The following is a 20,109-nucleotide window of genomic DNA, read 5'->3' as shown; positions in this document are numbered from 1 at the left end:
TGGTTTGCAACATGCACTTTCCCTCAGGGTGCTCCAGAGTACGGATCTGCATGAATAGAATTTTTTATTCGATTCAAATTTGTATCAAGTTCGAATCAAATATTGAAAATTCATTTCAAATTTAAATCTAATTCAGAAATTTGTTTTCAATGTGAATCAAATGTGAATCTATTTGAGCCTGATTTGGCACCTTTTATTAACCACTCAGGGAGCCTGAATGGTATTAAAAGGTGCCAAACAGCCTTCAAATCAAATTCAAATCAAATTTCAAAAATTTGATTCTAATCCGAATCTAACTGCCCTTTTGAGGGGTGATTCAATTCCGATTTGAATCACTCTAAGCACCCAGCTTTGAGCTGGATCGATACAAAATTCAAATTGATTTGCACATCGCTATTCTAGAGGGCTGAAACTGGGTCTGAGAAAACTGAGTTCAAGTCCCACTTGCAGGATGATATCTTTTTCTTTTCTTTTCTTCCCAACATTTATCCAAAGGGTGAAGAATACAGCTAAGTGACTTTTTCAGGATCACACATTTAGGTCAACAGCTGAATGCAGAGGCATTTTGAGCCTCTTGTTTTAAGAGTACAATCTAAAGTCTAGGGGTGCTTCTGGATCCAAACCTCTTCCTGGTGTCCCAGGCTGAGGCAGTGGTTAGAAGTGCCTTCTATCAGCTACAGCTGATACGTCAGCTGTGTCCGTTTCTTGTGATAAATGACCTCAGAACAGTAGTACATCTGTTGGTATCCTCCAGACTGGATTACTGCAATGCACTCTATGTGGGGCTGCCCTTGTATGTAGTCTGGAAACTACTGTTGGTCCAGAATGCGGCAGCCAGGTTGGTCTCTGGGTCATCTCAGAGAGACCATATTACTCTCGTATTGAAGGAGCTACACTGGCTGCCGATCTGTTTCCAGGCAAGATACCAGGTGCTGGTTACAACCTATAAAGCCCTAAATGGCTTGGGCCCTGGGTATTTAAGAGAACATCTTCTTCATCATGAGCCCCACCACCCACTGAGATCATCAGGAGAGGTCTGTCTGCAACAGCTCATCGGGTGGCTACTCGGGGACAGGTCTTCTCTGCTGCTGCCCTGAGGCTTTGGAACATGCTCCCTTCTGAAATAAGAGCCTCCCCATCTCTGACAGCTTTTAAAAAGTCTTTATTGCATCTGTTCACCCAGGCTTCTAATTACATATTGTTTTAATACTGTTTTAAAATATTATTTTAAAATTTTTAAATTGTAACATTTTAACTTTGAGGGGGGGTTGTTTTATTTAATGCTTTACTTTTTCTGTTTTTACTTTGTTGTAAACTGCCCAGAGATGTAAGTTTTGGGCGGTATAAAAATAAAAGAGAAAGAAAGGAAGGAAGGAAGGAAGGAAGGAAGAAAGGAAGGAAGAAGCACCACCTTCCTGTCCACTTGGTAACATGCCCAGAAACGAACTCTTGGGAAGCAGTGCAATGCAAATTCATCACAAATGTAATCTGAGTTATTGGGTAATTATTCAACCCACTGAATGCTCACCAAGGCTCAGGTAATTCCAACACCAAGACTGTAATTATTCCAGGAGAATCTTTTCACAGAAAGAATTCAATTGGAAATAAATCTCTGGAGAGAACACAGGGTCTACTTTCCTCCCATTGTGCTGGGCAGATGATCTAAATGGGATATTGATAAAAACTTACAAACATACTAAGTCAATGGGTGGAAAGTATGCCAGTCCATGGTTCACTTATGCTCCCTATGCTGATTAAGAAATGATTGGAAAGAAGAACATGCAATTCTATATTTGATACTGGAACACACTGTACAGCTGATAATTAGTCAATCAAGATGTGCAAAGTTAATACTTTTGCATAATGGGCATAGACTATGCAACTGATCTTTCCTTGGAGTCCATGCATTCAGTTCCAGAAACTTTTATGAGCCTCAGGGTTCTCAGATATGAAGAAAAAACACCTTTAAGATAAGGTATAATGATATGCTTGATGGAATGAAGTTAGATTGATTGTAGGAGTCTGCAAGCATGTAAACTTCACAGAAATATTTATCAGGCAAGCTTGAAGGGTTCTGTGAAGCTCAAAAGCTTGCATAGACTTACTCCTCTCCAACCTTAAGATAGATCTACACGTTATGGGGCAAGCATGGGGTTCCCTACCTCACATTTGCCTTGTTATGAGAATGCAGGGGCACATCAGTTGGGGTACTTGGACATTGGGGGTACGTCGGGCCAATTCTCTCTGCAATGCTTCCCCAAACTGGATTCTCTTGACCTGTTTTTCTTAAAGTTGTCTCCAGGATCAGAAATATACCAGAAGCCAGAGAAGGGTTAGGAAGAGAAGAAGCAGAAAACTTGGAGAGAAGGAGTTGTTGGGGGGAATCAGTAAGTAACCCTTCCTGACAATTCTCTCCTGAAAATGCAGCCCACCTTGGCATAACTTTTAGCTAGCAAATACATGTTTGGCAAATGCATGTTTGCTAAGGCACCATGCATACGAAGCTGCCTTATACTGAGTCAAATCACTGATCCGTCAGCCCAGTATTGTCAACTCGAACTGGTAGAGGCTCCCCAAATTTCTGGACAGGGCTCTTTCCCAGCCCTCTCAGGAGACACCAGGGATTGAACCCCGGTTGCCACAGATGTGGATGGTGGGAGTTGTAGACCAGCAGCTGGAGACATCCCTGGAGTAGAAGATGCCATTAAGGCACTATTATTGATGCCCTGCTACAGTACGTGCTCTTCCTTTCTTCTTCTTCCAGCTGAAGACACACAAATGGATTTCAGAATGAGTGTCTTCCTTCCATCCTTTCCTCTCTGCCTTGGACTGATTTCCATTAAGCTTTAGAGCTCTTTTCAGAGTCATGGAACCTTCAGTGTCACTGACCTTTCTGTAACCCATCTCGAGATTCCTCAATGGGGCAGGCTATGGGGGTTTTATCAGGTGAAATTGTGAGGATATTTCCTTCATCTGTGGCTGTTTGTTGCACCACTACAGATACCACGCTGACAACCAATGTGGGCTGGTGACCCTTGACCCCAGGAGACCTGTTTCCTTGGCTACCATGCATCTCTTTCACCCTCCCTTTTGAGAGATCTGCTTAATCAAGGGGAACGGATCAACAAGGTCCGTTAATGCAAGTGGGTGCTTTGAGCAGGGAACCCTCCCTTCGCATTCCTCCACCACTGAAGCCAGGGGAAACAAAGCTCACTTTTCTCTGTGCTGCCTTTTCCTGGAAATGTCTGTGGATAGCTCAGATTGTTTGCAAGGGACACTCATTCATGAATCCCAGAAGACCATTGGCAGAACTCAAACCTCTCCCAGGTGTAGAAGATACAACCTTTGGCTGTTATAATGATCCCTTGGGCAATCAATTCAAGCTCTCCTATTCTGTAAGCCAGGGGCTCCCAACCTTGGGTCCCCAGATGTTGTTGGACTAGAACCCCCATCATTCCCAGCCACAACTGCCAAAGGTCATTCAAGTCATCCTATTCTGTAAGCCAAGGGTCCCCAACCTTGGGTTCCCAGATGCTGTTGGACTACAGCTCCCATCAACCCCATTTGTCATTGAAATCATGGGACCCAAGGTTGGGGGACACAGCTATTAAGCTAGTTTTCTGGCTTATTTTGGAGACAAAAGGAACTCTGCTATAAAAAGTCCAAGGGCTGATATTTATTGTAACCAGTTGGAGATGTGGAGTGGCAGATATCTTGATAAATGGATGCAATAATTGAATGGACGATCCATTCAAGGCAACATTTTCTGTAAGCCAGGAGTTTCCATCCTTGAGTCCCCAAATGTTGGGCTACAGGTTGCCGGAAAATTCATTGCACCTTGGGACCAAATGTTTCCAGAGCTGGCTCAATTCCTTTGTGCACCTGAGGCAGGGTACTAAATGCAACTCCCCTTGTGCACACCCTTCTCCCCCTCCCTTTAAAGTGGGGTGTAAGGAGGGCACCTTCCCACTTTCCTGGTTCCCTCACCTCTTCCTGTGGAAGGGGCACCCCTGAAAGTTACAAATGTTTCAAGATGGCCCATGCCTTGAGGGATGCTTCCAAGCAGTGATCAGTCACATGGAGGAACCTTTCACGCCTACAGGATTCAGGAATCTGCTTTTCCTGCACAAAATCCAGCAATAAAATTCTTTCCCCTTAGAAAAATGAACCCCTTTCTCCCCAGATAGCACTCTGGCCATCAACCAGATTGCTCAATAATGTACTGCCAGAAGAAGCATCTCTAGGCGGTGTTGACAGTTTTGCCAAGGAGAGGTCTTTGAGTAGCTACTTAAGCAATTAGCATTCCTCCGCAGCTTGAAGGAGCTCTTGTTACATAGTTAACATAGTAGTCAAAAGCCACAAATATCCTAACCAGGAAATGTTCAATGAAAATAAGCAGATTTAGGAACAATTGCAAGAAGTGTTTGCGTCAGGAACCCGCAAGAAGTACAGATGTTGTTGCACAGCAGAACCCGCTGTTACAGAATTCCATGCGCAAAGTTTGCAAATATTATTTTCTTTGGTCACATCCATGCAGCAATAAAGAATGCAGTCTTACACCTCATAATTGTGCTGCTGCAGGCTTCTGCCCTGCTTCCTTATGCAAACATACACTCCGTACAAATGCCGAGGAGGGACCTTGTGCAATTTGCACAGCACCACCTGCTGGTCAGCTCTTGCATTTCAAGAAGAACGTGTCTCTTTTTCATTACCACTTTTGTGGCAACTGGTGGAAAGGGTATCTGCTTCCTGGGATGCAAGAACTGGCTGGAAGGTGGCACTGTGGAAATCGTACAAGTTCACTGCTTGGCATGCATACAGTGTATTAGGTGTATTAAATAAAAATAAATAAATAAAAATAGGAAGGAACAGTGTAACAGGTAACTGGGCAGGCCCCTGCTAACTGGGCAAAGAGGCACCTTTGTAAAGTGGTCATTCTCTTTATTTAGCAGGGGAAGAGCAACTAGCTATATCCACCCCCAACACAGCATCGCTCCAGTGACTGTTGCTGGTGTCTATCTGATTTTTCTTCTTAGACTGTGAGCACTATGTAAACCATTTGGGAAACATTTGTTGAAAAGCGGTATATAAATATTACTACTACTACTACTACTACTACTACTACTACTACTACTGGAAGCCTGGAGCAGCATGTATATAGTGAGTAAGATCACACTTGGAACTTGCGTGAAAGCTTTGCATATCCCACATTCAGGGTCAACCCTAGAATAAATGGTGTCCTGGGAGAAGAGTTGTAAACCATCCAGAGACAGAAGTTTGAGACGGTATACAAAGTTGATTGATTGATTGATTGATAGATAAACAAATAAATAGATAAATAAATAAATTTCCTTCCTTTGTGGGGCGGGGCAGTCCAGTCCGAACTCAGAATGCCTGATACAGGCCGGCTCGATGTTGAGCCCAGCTCGAAGTGAACCGGCTCCCACATCCCTAGTCGTAGTACAAGTGGAAGCCTGCAGCAGCATGTGTACAGGGAGTACGATCACACTCTGAACCTGCATGAAAGGTTTCCCTATCCCACATTCTGGGCCAGCCCTAGAATACATGGTGCCTTGGGAGAAAAGTGCCTTTGCCTGAAAAAGGTCCCAGCATCTCCAAGCAGCGCTGAGCAGTAGCACAGCCAGGCCAGCAGCGGCCCGTATCCGAAAGTGGCTGCGGCCCGTATCCAACCATGGCGGTGGCCCTGCTCATTCCACCCCCTACATCTGACATCAGATGTGGGGGGTAGCCACGCCCCCATGCCTGATGTCAGACGGGGGGAGTGGTCTGGCTCCTGAACGGGGCCACGTGGCCCTGTTTGGGAGTTAGATCCAGGCCAGAACTGCCTTCACAGAGTAGCCAGGAGTGGCAATCCCTGCCTTAAAGGTGTGCTGCCCTGTTTTGGGAGCTAAACCCTGATGGAGAACCACTCCTGGCTGTGCTGCGAGTGCAGCGCTGGCCATTTAACTCCCGAACGGAGCCCCGCGGCCCCCCTTGGGAGCTAAACCAGCCCCCTCCACATCTGAGGTCAGTTGTGGGGGGCATGTCAGGGTGGCAAGGTGCAGCCCCTGAGGGGTGGCGGCCTGGGTTCTTTGAACCCAATCGCCCAATGATGGCTACACCCCTGGAGCTTGGAGAAATTCCTGCCTGAAGTTCAGGAGAGCTGCTACCGGTCAGAGTAGGCAATACTGAGCTACATAGACCAATGGTCTGACTCAGTAAACAGCAGCTTCCTATGTTCCTATATAGGTAAGCACTCTTGGTGCTGGCTGAACTTGCCCATCCCTAAGGCCGACCCTGCCTGCATTTCATTGCCATATCGGAATGACCTTTATCTGAAGAAAGAGAAGGAGAAAAGACCGGCTCAGTTCCAAGCTCCGTGGTGTGATAATCTCCTTCCACACCCTGGCAAAATTCACCTCCTTAGTGCATCTGGATGGAGCAGTGCCAGAGACAAACTTAAAATCCCTCCCTAGTCGTTTAAGTAAAAGGGTGGCTACTCGAGCTAAGAAGGCACGGCTTCTCACCTTCAGAAAGCTGAAATGCGGAAGTGTGTGGCATCTTATCCCCCGAACCTCACACACCACAGTGGTTGATGACAGTATTTTGAAGGGTGGGGCTGCAGGCTGGGTGTTCCAAGCGGTAAGGTGGTAAGAACCTGCAACGCCACCCATAAATCTTTGGCGAAGCAGCAGCATGCACAGAATTCTGGCCGGAAGCATTTTTGTGCTAGCCTGGGCAAAAAATACATGTGATTCGGGAGCGATATGATCGACTCCAACTCGAAAAAACAACAACCCAAGAGCAGATATTGGAGGCGGTGGAGGGACTAAGTCAGAACAGCAGTACTAGGAAGGAGTTGGCCCTTGCCCTGGGCCGTGAATCCAGCTCTAAGTTCTTATTAGCACGGCTTGTGTGTGTTTTTATTTTATTTTATTTTATTTTATTTTATTTTATTTTATTTTTATACCACATGTGTATGCAATCCATGCCTGTCTTTCTTTCTCTAGCAGCTTTGCATGGGAGATTTCAGCTGGGGAAAGATCTAGGGAGAGTGTTAAGCCCCGCTGCACCACTGATGTGATCCCATTTGGAGGGTTCATAGGAACATAGGAAGCTGCCATCTACTGAGTCAGACCATTGGTCTATCTAGTTCAGTATTGTCTTCATAGACTGGCAGCGGCTTCTCCAAGGTGGCAGGCAGGAATCTCTCTCAGCCCTCTCTTGGAGATGCTGCCAGGGAAGGAACTTGGAACCTAATTGTTCTTCCCAGAGCGGCTCCATCCCCTAAGGGGAATATCTCACAGTGCTCACACTTCTAGTCACCCATTCATATGCAACCAGGGCAGACCCTGCTTAGCTAAGGGGACAAGTCCTGCTTGCTACCACAAGACCAGCTCTCTGTGGCCACTGTTTGAGAGAAGTCACCAGCCTTGGGCTTCATGTTGTTTGGCTCTCTGACAAAAGGCCCCAGAAGGCCCCTTGCTAACTGGGCAAAGAAGCCCCTTTTCAGGTGGGGTCGGGGAGTCACTTTATATTCAACATGGGGGGGGGGAGCCACTGGCCCTGATCCAGCCTCAGCACAGCATCTCTCCAGAGGCTGTTGCTGGTGTTTGTAATCCTTTCTCCCCCACTTCAGATTGTGAGCCCCTTTGGGATAGGGAGCCATCTTTCTTGTGATGTAGATGGCTTTGAGAACTTTTGTTGTTGTTGAAAGCAATCAATATTGGCTGATGTGACGTGCAACATTCCAGCATCGGAACACTCCGTGCTGAGGCTGCTGCAAATGCCATGCCAGATTTCGACACAAACTAAGTAAGCGACAGCTTCGGGTCTCAACTTATGAGGGGCCTCTGAATATCCAAAATGACTAAATTCCACGTTGTTTGTTGTCCTGTGTGTGTGCTCCCAGTTTTTGGTTGTGTGGGAGCAAACAACTAGGCAGGAGGAGGGAGAAGTGTTTGTGTGGGTGTCAGGAGCTGGGTGGGACAGCATCGTCCTGCTCAGCTTTCATACCCAGCATCTGACCAAGGTAGGAGGAAAAGCTGTCCTCTCCAGCTCCTGACTCCCACACAATCACTTCTCCCTCTTTCTATCTTGTTGTTTGCTCCCACACAACCAAAAACTGGGAGCGCACACCGGACAACACACACACTTGTCCTAATCAGTTTTTGGTTGCAGCCTCACACACACACACACACACACACACACACACACACACACACACACACTTATATGGCTACACAATTATTTATCCTGTTGAGTTTATACACCTTGCAGAAATAACTGCAAATCATGTCAGAATTTTATTAGACCAGGGCCCAGTTTAGACCAACGCCCTCCATCACAGTTATAGATCGCGCTGGCCTTTTCAGACAGACGCTGCTGTAACTGTGAGCAGTGCAGCAAAAGTGGGAGGATGGGATGGGAGTTCCAACCTGTTTTGTACTGTTATGGGGCCTTTTAAGCTCGAGACAGCCTACGGCCTCAGCATGCCATACTCAAACCTTGTGTGGGTGTGCAGACAGACTTGACATCGTGAGGAATGCAAGTAATATTGAACTCAAATTTTGCCTCTGACAACAGCCAGCTAGTTGGCCCTCACAGAGAGAGTGAGAGCGAGAGCAAGAGAGCAGATGCTTCTTTTTGAAGATGTAAGGTGCTGTACTGAAAGGATATTTAGATGCCGTGACGCGTCTACACCTACAAAGATTATTTAGTTCGGACAATGGGTTTCCCCATGACACTCTATGGATGCGAAAGCTGGACTTTGAAGAAGCAAGATAGAAAAAGCGTTGACGCTTTTGAACTTTGGTGTTGGAGAAGACTCTTGAGGAGACCATGGACAGCCAGGAAAACAAACACATGGATCATAGAACAAATCAATCCAGAATTTTCACTCGAGGCACAAATGACCAGGCTCAAACTATTATCCTTTGGACACATTATGAGAAACCCAGCTACCTTGAGAAGTCCATAAAGCTGGGGAAAGTTGAAGGGAGAGAAGAAGAGGGCACCCAGCAGCAAGGTGGATGGACTCGATCATGACAGCAATGAATGCACCACTGAGAGACCTTCAAGGCCAAGCTGAAGACAGATCATCCTGGAGAGAATCTCTCTATGTGGTCGCTAAGAGTCGACACTGACTTGACAGCATTTAATCAATCAATCAAGGTGCTGTACGGCTTGGAGGACACCTTCAAATGCATCGATATGTCTCTGAAGGGATGCCACTAATTAATTGTTTGCTCCCACTGAATGTCGCCTTTCCCCCCTCTGTGCAGGTTTTGGAGAGGTTTGGAGAGATGCATAGTATGAGATGCTGCTGACTGCAGGTCTCCTAATGAATGACACACCTGGGAAGCAATGGAAAACCCTCTGGCCAGTTTCTGCACGTTGTCTGTGGCTGACTTTGCATGTACAGTATAAATGTTGCCATAGTGACTAAGGAGGGAGGAGATGGCCAGCACCTCTGAGCCACAATCAGCACGTGCGCAGCACGCAGGGGGTCTCCTCTCTCTCTCTCTCTCTCTCTCTCTCTCTCTCTTTCATAGTCCTCTGATTGCAAGAGAGTGTGTGTGACTGGGGGTCAATTTGAAAAGAGGATGTTTGTAGTCTGGGGACAATATGACGTGTGAGCCATTTCCCCCTACGATTCTAGATTAATTGCCTTTTTTTTTTTTTTTTTGGAAGGAGGAAATATAGCTAAAAAGGAAAATATGAAAGAGGAAAATATAACCACAGTGTGACACTGCCTTACGCTGAGTAAGGCCCCCGGGCCACCTAGCCCAAGATTGTTTACTCAGATTGTCAGGGTCTCAGGCAGGGGTCTTCTCCATCCTCTGTGGCTGGATCCTTCTGGCTGGAGGTGCTGAGAACTGGACTCTGGACCTCCTACAGATATGATACGATATGATACGTTACAACAAATATATCTATACCGCTTTTCAATAAAAGTTCCCAAAGCAGTTTACATAGAGAAATAAAAATAAATAAATCAGTAAATAGCTAAATAAAATGGCTCCCTGTCCCCAAAGGGCTCACAATCTAAAAAAGAAACATAAGATAGACACCAGCAATAGCCACTGGAGGGATGCTGTGCTGGGGATGGATAAGGCCAGTTGCTGTCTCCCTGCTAAATAAAGAGAATCACCACTTCGAAAAGGTGCCTCTTTGCTCAGTTAATGCTGATATTCCAGTACTGAATGCAACATATCAAGTGTGACTATGAAAGTTTGCTTCAAAAGGCAAATTTGTAGGCTTCCTGGCCTAATTTGATTCTTAGGTTTTCACAGGGATTGAATCTCAAAAGCGGTCAGTCACCCAATACTGTTTATTACTAATCGCTGTTGTGTGTGAGTTATCAAGCACAGGCAAATGTTATTGCATGTAAGCCTGGCTATCCAATACTGTCAGATTTTAAATACCTTTACATGTCAGTCATCAGCTCCAGCAGAATACTAAATGCCCTGCATACCAATTATAAGATACTGTCAAATACTAAAATGTGTCAACTATCAGCTTCAGTGCAACACAAAATGCCACTGCATGTCAGTGATCAGAAACTGTCAAATACCAATTCATATATGAACCATCAAATACAATCAGATATCAAACTGAAACCCACTCATCATGTCATTGGATGTCAAACTCAGCTATTAAATATTTGATGAACATTCAGATATTTTAGCATCCAGAGTTTTGAGGAACAAATTTATTTGGGGAAATGTCTGGGAACAAATTCAGCTATTTAAAATGTGCTGTGAGGAAGCAACATTTGAGTGCATTTGCAGGAAGCTCCTGACAGAATAGAAACTGCAGGACAGCAATATTTTTCTTCCCAGAAGTGCATATAGCAAAAATGGCAATATCCTGTTCATTTAAAGGGATGCATGGATGTAAGCCCAGAATTTGATAAACAAACATCGGAACTAAGCCAATGAACAATAAAATGGATTGCACATGATGTCTGTGCTTACTTAGATGTCTTTGGGGAACTCTATCCCAGGGTCTATTTGACCCTCGGGAGACTGATTTGTGCTCCTGGAGTTGTCAATTGTTTTTCTTTTCTTTCCAGATACCTGAACACACTGAACAGGATTCAGATCACGTTAGTCATGACTAAGCACCACTGAAATAAACAAGACCAGTTAGTCATGACTAACTTAAATGCCATTCATTTCAATAGGACTTAGTCATGGCTAGCATACAGGTGAAACTCGGAAAATTAGAATATCATGCAAAAGTCCATTAATTTCAGTAATGCAAATTAAAAGGTGAAACTGATATATGAGACAGACGCATTACATGCAAAGCGAGATGTCAAGCCTTAATTTGTTATAATTGTGATGATCATGGCGTACAGCTCATGAAAACCCCAAATCCACAATCCCAGAAAATTAGCATATTACATGGAACCAAGAAGACAAGGATTGTAGAATAGAACAATATTGGACCTCTGAAAAGTATAAGCATGCATATGTATTCAGTACTTGGTTTGGGCCCCTTTTGCAGCAATTACTGCCTCAATGCGGCGTGGCATGGATGCTATCAGCCTGTGGCATTGATGAGGTGTTATGGAAGACCAGGATGCTTCATTAGCGGCCTTCAGCTCTTCTGCATTGTTTGGTCTCATGTCTCTCATCCTTCTCTTGGCAATGCCCCATAGATTCTCTGTGGGGTCAGGTCAGGCGAGTTTGCTGGCCAATCAAGCACAGTACACTGTATACTTTTCAGAGGTCCGATATTGTTCTATTCTACAATCCTTGTCTTCTTGGTTCCATGTAATATTCTAATTTTCTGGGATTGTGGATTTGGGGTTTTCATGAGCTGTACGCCATGATCATCACAATTATAACAAATTAAGGCTTGACTTATCTCGCTTTGCATGTAATGCGTCTGTCTCATATATCACTTTCACCTTTTAATTTGCATTACTGAAATTAATGGACTTTTGCACAATATTCTAATTTTCCGAGTTTCACCTGTAGTCTGGATCCTGCCCAGTGCTTCTGAGCAGGTGCAGAGTGGTTCTACCTTGCAACACTGCATTCTGAGGTCCAGTTTTGAATACAGATCTGGCTCTAATGCACATTTTTCTATAAACCTAGCTACCTCCAGCAGCACCGTAGTACATATATGTGTGAGGGGCTAGCTGCCATAATCGCTGACAACTTCTGGAGTAGTCCAACACCACCTGCCTCAACCCACCCACCCACCCCCATTTTCTTTGGAGCCCCCTACATTTTTTGCAAACAAATGTTTTTTTAAAAAATAACAGAATATTGCTTGCACGTAGGACTGTTTGGGGGGCCAGACAAGATGCTCTCCCTAGTTTTGTGCCACCTCCCCAACTTTTAGGGTGACTATGGGCTTCCTTCTTTCCACTCAACCCCATTGGTTTGTGCAACACATATGGTACATAACATGCATGTATCTCTAATTTGCAAAGACACAGACCACATCAGGGTCAGCTCAGGCAACCACCTGGGCATATGGGATCCTCAAGACAACCCTTGCCTATATTGACTCCACATTAGGCCTGTGCAAAGTTAGACCAGTAAAATTGGGCATGGTCCCATTTTACTAAAATTGGAGAGGTTCAGAGAGAGTCCGAATCCGAACTTGGCCAGCCCAGTTCAGGTTGGACTTCTCTGACCCCTTCTGAAAAAAATTGGAGCTCGCCAGAGCTGCAAATGGCAGTGAGGTGTGTGTGTGTGTGTGAGAGAGAGAGTGAGTGAGTGAGAGAGAGAGAGAGAGAGAGAGAGAGAGAGAGAGCAGCTCCAGGGGTGAGGGAGGGGGCATCTTCTTCCCATCTGATGACCTGACCGTGCATTTTTTCCAAAAAGTATTTTAAAAGTTTTTAGCCCATTTTCCACTCACAAAGCAGCAGCCACCAGGCAATTTCCAGGGTTTTTGTGCAATTTTCTCACATTGCATCACTCCCTCTTGGATTCTCTGTTGTTACAGCAGTTCCCTTGCAACTCTCTGGTGTTGTGTTAGTCTTCTTCCACATTCACAGTGGGCATCACAATAGCAATGAATGACTGAATGACAGCAATGAATCACTGAGAGACCTTAAAGGCCAAATTGAAGACAGATCATCCTGGAGAGAATCTATCTAGGTGGTCGCAAAGAGCCGACACCGACTTGACAGCATTTAATCAATCAATCAATCTGCGGTTACTTTTTTTAAAAAATTCAATTGTCCTGACTCCAATCCCGACCCTGAATCTGACCCTGACTTTTGGAGGGATCCAAAGGACCCCAAACCGACATTTGCAAGGTCGGATCGGGTTGGATCGGACCCAACTCTGACTTTTAGATCTGCTCACAGGCCTACTCCAAATCACGTGCTATGCTGCTAGTAGTCATGGAGTGCCAAGGAGGCCTTTTGTTAGTCATGTGGTGGAAAGTTCCTGGCAGGTGTTGCTTGCCATGCAGTGGTGAAAAAGTATCTACCACCCTGTGAATCGCCCTCCTCTATAGAGCCACTGGAGGTACAGAAGCCTGGTCCTTCCATTATAGATACATAGGATTTGAGAGCCAGAAGGAACCTTGGAGGTGGTCTTATCCAACCTCCTGCTCACCTGAATCCCTGGCAGATGGCTGAGCAGCTCCTGCTTGAAAACCTTTCCACCTGCGCCCTGTTCTCAGGACACAACCAGGTTGAGTGAACATGCGTGGGTGGTGACTGGTGATGTGTGCTCAGGTGCAGGCAACGGAATACACAAAGAGCTCGCTCCCCTTGGTTTCCCAGGGTTCTAGACTGCTGTGGCGAGAACCCTACGGACATACAGACACACCCACCATTTAGATGTTCGGCTGAACTACAGCCCTGTTCTGGTGACAACATACACCCCTAGAGGGAAGATCTATCTGTGTTCACTTGAATGTCTACATGGAATCAACATGCACACGTGATTGGGAGTCTAGGGTTCCAGGGATCCTAATTGTGTGGAGAGATCCTGATGCACAGGCTGTTGCATGTGCAACCAGCCCCATGCAGGCATACAAGCCCATACATGTAGATCTCCTCCTGGATCTGCCATAAGAATATATAAGTGAGACAAACACAACTTAAGTATACTAATAACCACATGGGCACACTTCATTACATGTGTATAATTGTACATGTGCACAGATCAACCAGCACGTATATACTATACATTGAGGTTCTCAAAGTTTGTCTCCCAGATGTCGTCAGACTACAACTCCCATCATCCCTGGCCACAATCGCCCTTGGCCTGATGAGAATTGTAGTCCAACCACATCGAGGGACCCCAAGTTGGAGAGTCCTTGCTCTGCATAAATCAAATGTGTAGGAATAGCTTGCAAGCAAAGCTGGGGTGCCTCCGAGAGCCAGACAGCTTCTCCACGACTACAGATCTTGTCTCCAAGTATGTAGTCAGAAGAGAGTGCTAGGTGTGGACCTGTGGAGATGCCATGCAAAGAATCAGACCACTGGCCCATTTAACCCAGAACTGGTCTTGTGGCAGCAAACATGAGGTTCCCCTTTACTAAGCAGGGTCTGCCATGGTTTGCATTTGAATGGGAGACTAGAAGTGTGAGCACTGGAAGATATTCCCCTCAGGGGATGGAGCTGCTCTGGGAAGAGCATCTAGGTTCCCAGTTCCCTCCCTGGTAGCATCTCCAAGATAGGGCTGAGAGAGACTCCTGCCTGCAACCTTGGAGAAGCCGCTGCCAGTCTGTGAAGACAATACTGAGCTTGATGGACCAAGGGTCTGACTCAGTATATGGCAGCTTCCTATGTTCCTAACACCCAGGGTTTCTCCCAGGTCCCAGGCAAGGGTCTTTCTCTGTCTTTCCACCAGAGAACCACAGAATCCTAGAGCTGGGGAGGGAGCCCTTGAAGGTCATCTTCTCTCACTCCCTGCTTGACGCACGAAACCCAGAGCTAAAGCATCCCCAGCAAATGGCTGTGCTTGAAAAGACTTCCAGTGAGGAAGAGCCCACCACCTCCCAAGGGAATTGGCTCCTATGCCAAACCTGCTTCTAATACTCAACTGAAATCTTCCATTTAAGCTCCTTGGATCTCATCCTGCCCTCTGGGGCAGCAGAGAAGAAGCCTTTGCCCTCTTCTGCAGAGGGCAGCTCTTTAGGGGTTCAAAAAGAGCCACCCTTTCAACTGGAGGGTCCTTTTGACCGAAGCAGATTTAGGCTAGACATTAGGAAGAATTTCCTAACTGTAAGAGCTGACAGGCAATGGAGCCCTTTGCCTTGTGGAATGGGAGGTGTGTCTTCACGGGAGGTTTTCAAACAGAGGCGGAGTGTGTGGCCATGTGCCAGGGACGATGAAGCAGTTTCCCGCACCAAGCTGGACAGGAAGACCTCCAAGACCCCTTCCAGCTCTAAAACTCTATGAGGCTCTACACACGAGCGGGAGAGTTCAACAGGGAGGGTTCCAAGATGCCCTGCAGACGGAAGTTCTAAGATGCCCCACGTGAGTGCGCGGGGCATTCTGGGGGGACCCCCAAGTCTGGGAGGCTTGTTGTTGCCTCCCGGTTAGGGGTCTACTCATGTGTCGTCGCACGCCACGGTGGCACACGATTAAAAAAACCAAGGTTAACGGAGCGCTCACTCCATTAACCTAGTTTAAGGGGAGGAAGAATTAGGTGGGCTAGGTGCCGTGGAACCACCAGGCTCACCCGCGAGCCTGGTGGTTCCAAAAGCAGGCTCGGCTCCCTTAGCCCGCTTTCTAGTGAACATGGGAATAAGCTCTATGATCCTATTGAACTTGGGCCTTTCTCCATGCATTGCTTGGACCACATGCCTTCCGTCCCCAAGCTTCAGGCCCTTGGCTCTTCTAGATGGCTCTCTCAGTTCGCATGTAGCAATGGTGAGGTCCAAAAGGCATGGTCAAGAACTGGGCGTTCCCTCGAACGTGCCGCAGAATATTTTGCAGTGTGCATCGATTCTGGGCCCGATGAGTCTGTGCCGAAGAGGATCCTGAAGGCAGGGAGTCTGAAAATCGCGGCCAAAATCAAGTGACGGGTTTGAGTGTCGACCCACTGGAGCACTCGAAAGCACAGTTTTCCATGCGGCAGCTCAATCACCATCTTCTGCATGATAACAAATGCACACAACCAGCTAGACACAGGCCGAGACAATGGGGAAATGGGATCACAAACCCTGTGTTTCCCCCTTGCACACAGCAAAATCATTGTGATAACTGGCCCTCCTCAGGACATGTGTCACTTTCAAGCCCTATTCACATGTTACATTCAACACTCATACAGGCCATGTACAGCAGGCACAGACACATCTGTTTGCAGGTACAGTTATTCACATGTTATGCTGAATGCAGGTACAGTGCTACAGTCCTCTTCAGACATTATGCTGTACCTGCGTTCAGATGTCTGCACACTCATAAGTGTGTCTGAGTGAATGGCTGTACTTGCATTCATGTTAAAAGTGAACCAGGGTGCAGGCCCCTCAAATACAGGGTACAGATAGGGTATAAATGCAGGGTACATTTGTACTTGTATTTGACATCACATGTGAATGACTGTACTTGTGTACGCATCTGTACCTGCATACACTCTACACTCATTGTACGGGTGTTGAACACAATGTGTAAATATGGCTTTCCCCTTTGTATCCTGCATTTCAGGAGGCTCGTACCCAGGAAATGCAAGTACAGTCGTTCATGCAAAAACATGTACGAGTGTATGGACGTCTGAATGCAGGTACACCGTAACATCTGAATAAGGCTTCAGATAAAAGCAAATGGGGTGTATACTGAAGAGAGTTTGATCCACCCTTGCTGATAAAACAAAAAACACAGCAAAACACCTAGGGGTTGAAAGTTAATTTTCTAGGCATCTGCTGCTTTTTCTTCATGTGCCCATAAACCAAGAAAATGGAAAGTGAAAATGGATCCATCTTGGACCAAAGTCTGTCCCAGTTTCCTTCATTTAAGTGTTGCTGTTTTGAAAACCAATCAGGCCACCGCCAGTACAGAAAGGCTGTCCTTCAGTTCACCTCTTATGTTTGTTCCCTGGCACATCAATGGCACCTCCCATTATGCTCCTGTGCCCATTTGGGGGGTGGGGTTGGAATAATCTTCTTGGAGGTGGACCCCTGTGCATTCCCTCTGTCTGTCTAGGGATTTTCCATTGGAGGGGTGACTCTGGATTTGTGCCGCAATCAGACTCTCTCTCTCTCTCTCTCCCCACACACATGGGGAGCCTTCCCTGGGTTGCTTTTTCTTTTCATTTTTTTAAGATGGTGCAAATCCGAAACAAAGAGGGTGAAAGCCTTCCACAGAAGCAAAGAAGAGTACAAGGGGTGTAAACCTCGAATTTTTCAGAGAGCAGCGTAAGGATGGGGATGAATGTGCCCAGCAGAGTACAAGTTTACATGACAATTACATAGATCCTGAAACATGCTTGGCTTAGTGTACACCCACCCACCTTAGTAAAACATCCATATTACAAGAGGGTTATGACGATTCACTGAGCCACTAAGACCAGCTCCATGGCATGAAGGATTTTTTGCGTGTTTGATTCGGAATGCATCTCACCACCCGTTTCATTTAGACTGCCAGTTGTTGTGGGCAGGTGGAGAATTCAGAGATGCTAATTTCAAATGGCCACTCCTTAATCCAGATGCCACAACAACTAATGATTTCCCTTATGACTTCATCACCCATTGCCATTTTAATAGAGACCCCCAAATCATCAGAACATCTCTTATCTTCAGTCTGACAAGACCCTCTTTTCTTCTTGTTTCCTTCATGGCTTCTGTGGGTCAGAGGTTTGTTAGCTTGCCGTTCACATTCGAAACTACAGCTCCAGAGATCAAACCTGCCTTTTATTCCTGAAGATCAAGGACTTCCACTCCAGTGTTGTTGTAAATAGAACTTAACAATTGGGCATATTTTCCATTGCAGCTTCAATGATTTACAAGTAAACACAAACAATGAAATTGCCCATGTGGATCTGACCTGTACATGCCGAAATCTCTGCTTGGTGGTTAGAACCCCGGGGTAAGCTTGGTCGTGTGAATACACCCTCGCACAAGGGTTCTCAGCCTTCCCACAAAACTCTGCTTTCCTGCCCTCGCTGGGGGAAGAAATTAAAAATAAATGCAACTTACCAGGCTTTGCATGGTCTTAAGGACTTCCCCCATCAATATGCTAGTGATGGGCTTGCATTTCTCACTCTGCATCTCGCTCTGTTTTCCCAACTTGAATCTTTGCAGAAGTGCAGCTGTGATGCTGTCGCACTCCCGCCCCACCTCCAGGTTACTGTCTGTGTCTGCCTTAGCTCTGAAAAATGTGTGTGCATTTTTTCAAAGGGGCTTCTTTCTCCACCCCCCCCCCATGTGTGTGTGGTTGCGTCAGGGCCGTTGCCTGGAGACGGCAGTACTATTCCAGTTTGAAGCTTTGGAGTCCAGAATTTCTGTCTCCCTCTCTCATTCATGCCAGCCAGCCCCGGATGCTACCTCCCACTAAGGCATAACCCTGAAGAGACCCGAAAGGCAAGATGCAAGGCTGGGTCCTAAGCTCTGCCAGATTTTGCTGGCTTCCGAAATTTCAGGTTGGGGAAAGGAAAGCAATGATCATGGGCTTGAGACCCATCTGCATGTCCACCAACTTAGCACAGATTAGCATAGAGACAGGGGCGAATGTTCTTTGCTTTAAGACACCCGTGTTAGGGACCCACCAGGGCTGCTGTGCACCTGAAAAGCAGCTCCAGGGGTGTTGCAGAGGCAGGACATTTTGCAGTGACCTATATTGGAACGTAAGAAGCTGCCTTGTACTGAGTGAGACCCTTGGTCCATCTAGCCAGAGGCGTAACTATAGGGGGGGCAGGGGGGGCACGTGCCCCGGGCACCATCTTTTCTGGTCATGTGGGGGGCGCCGCCAGGACAAAAAAAATTTTTTTAATTTTTTTTTTTTTTGGTTAATACAAATGTTTCCTGCTCAGTGCAGCAGCGCTGCAGCAGTCAAGGGAGCGTGTCGGCACCCCCTCCCCCACGAACAGTCCCTTCCGCGCCGCCCGCGCCCCCCCATTGCTTTGCTGGCGCCTGGCTTGTGAGGCCCCCCCATTGCTTTGCTGGCGCCTGGCTTGTGAGGAAAAACCTAAGTATAATGTAGTATGTTGGGGGGGCGCGGGGGGGCGCCATTTCAGTGCTTGCCCCGGGCACCGTTTTCCCTAGTTACGCCTCTGCATCTAGCTCAGTATCATCTACACTGACCGGCAGCAGCTTCTCCAAGGTTTCAGGCAGGAGTCTCTCCCAGCCCTACCTGGAGATGCTGCCAGGGACCAAACCTGAGACATAGGAACATAGGGAACTGCCATATACTGAGTCAGACCATTGGTCTATCTAGCTCAGTATTGTCTTCACAGACTGGCAGCGGCTTCTCCCAGGTTGCAGGCAGGAACCTCTCTCAGCCCTATCTTGGAGATGCTGCCAGGGAGGGAGCTTGAAACCTTCTGCTCTTCCCAGAGCGGCTTCATTCCCTGAGGGGAATATCTTGCAGTGCTCACACATCAAGTCTCCCATTCAGATGCCACCAGGGCAGACCCTGCTTAGCTATGGGGACAAGTCATGCTTGCTACCACAAGACCAGCTCTCCTCTCCAAGCGTGCAGATGCTCTGCCATGGAGATACAGCCTCATCCCCTAAGGGGAATATCTCACAGGGCTCAGACATGTGGTCTCCCATCCAAATGCAAACCCAAGTGGGCCCTGCTTCACAACGGGTCATTCATGCTGGCTACCACAAGACCAGCTCTTCCTCCACAGTGCTACATCCAGTAGAAATAGTGGAAGTAGAGTTATGCAAGTGCCCACATGCTGTTTTAGGTCACTGTGCCACTTGCCACCTCTGCAGGGCCTTCCGGGCTGCCTTTCACATGCACAGCAGCCCTAACGCCCGCCTCCCACAGCAGGGAACATCAGCTGGGGCTTAGGACCCTGACATGCAGATACCAAGAATCCTCACCCGAGAAAGCCACACACAAACTCACCCTCGCTACCAAGAAGGCTGTCGGGGGCGGCCCTTTCACAAGGCAAGGTCAGGCGGTTGCCTCAGGTGGCCGATTACTGGGGTGCCAGCAGTGAAGGTGCCTCTATCTGC

The 20,109-nt window shown here is 46.9% G+C and overlaps 1 protein-coding gene across 1 annotated transcript in view; it reads right to left on the bottom strand.

Annotated features, from left to right (window-relative positions):
* Window positions 1-18,330, bottom strand: part of FAM167A (family with sequence similarity 167 member A) — a 39,481-nt gene extending 21,151 nt beyond the window's left edge. Inside the window, exon 1 of the mRNA XM_053248489.1 lies at window positions 18,121-18,330. The gene's annotated coding sequence lies outside the window, so the exon portion shown is untranslated. The remainder of the gene's footprint in view (window positions 1-18,120) is intronic.
* Between the last annotated feature and the right edge of the window lie 1,779 nt (window positions 18,331-20,109).

Source organism: Hemicordylus capensis, chromosome 1 (genome assembly GCF_027244095.1).
Source record: "Hemicordylus capensis ecotype Gifberg chromosome 1, rHemCap1.1.pri, whole genome shotgun sequence".
NCBI classification, from domain to species: Eukaryota; Metazoa; Chordata; class Lepidosauria; order Squamata; family Cordylidae; genus Hemicordylus; species Hemicordylus capensis.
Note: the sequence above shows the minus strand (reverse complement) of the source record. Positions and strands in the feature narration are given on the sequence as shown.